Consider the following 1,133-nt stretch of genomic DNA (forward strand, 5'->3'; position numbering starts at 1 on the left):
TTCAAGCCCGGCATCGGGCTGTGTGCTGACAGCTCGGAGCCTGGAGCCTGCTTCGGATTCTGTGTCTCCCTCGCTCTCTGTCCCTCCCCCACTCAGGTGCTCGCTCACTCGCTCTCTGTCTCCCCAAAATAAGTAAACATTTAAAATTAAAAAAAAATAAAATAGAATGTTTTGTGATGGATATTTTTATATAGAAATATTTTTGCCCCTGTATTTGATATTTTCCTTCAGGGTCCTGATGAGGATTATTAGCTTAAAGAGTGTGAACATTTTTTTTCTTTTTCTTTTTTTTTTTTTTAAATTTTTTTTTAACGTTTATTTATTTTTGAGACAGAGAGAGACACAGCATGAACGGGGGAGGGGCCGAGAGAGAGGGAGACACAGAATCGGAAGCAGGCTCCAGGCTCTGAGCCATCAGCCCAGAGCCCGACGCGGAGCTCGAACTCGCGGACTGCGAGATCGCGACCTGAGCTGAAGTCGGACGCTTAACCCACTGAGCCACCCAGGTGCCCCAAGAGTGTGAACATTTTTAAGGCTCCTGATTCACATCGTGCAGTTTGCTGTGCAGAAAGCGGCGGCTGGTGTACATTCAAACCCGCAGCATGTGAGAGTACTGACTTCTCTGTACCCTTCCCCAGCCTTGGGTCTCGTTCTTATATTTCTAAATATTTGCCTACTGGGAAGGCAAAACGGCATCTCACTTGTTCTCTGTGACTCATAAGGATGAGCCATTTCCCAAATGTTTTTGCACAAGCGATTATTTTGTGAATTGTCCTTGCACGCTAATTTATTGAGATCTTAATTTTTTTCAATCCATTCATACAACTTGTCTGATAATAATTGCCTGAGACGCTTTACCATGATTGTGCCTCTGTTTTAACCGTGAGGAGTCTCGTGTGGGTGAAACCTATTGGCATTTCTTTATTTCTGGTCTCCTTTAAGCTGAGAAAGCCTCCCTCCTGGAGAAAGCAAACCTCTCTTTGCAGATGGTTCAAAGTAAAACCACGGCTGAGCTGCTCAGATGATTTTTTTTTTTTTTTTAATTGTGAATGAGTCGAGCCCAATCTAGTGACCAATTGCTGGGATGGCCTTCTCAGAAACAGGGTTTCCTCCTCTTTCTGTGTTCTAGGACC

This window comes from Lynx canadensis, chromosome B3, assembly GCF_007474595.2.
Source record: "Lynx canadensis isolate LIC74 chromosome B3, mLynCan4.pri.v2, whole genome shotgun sequence".
NCBI lineage: Eukaryota > Metazoa > Chordata > Mammalia > Carnivora > Felidae > Lynx > Lynx canadensis.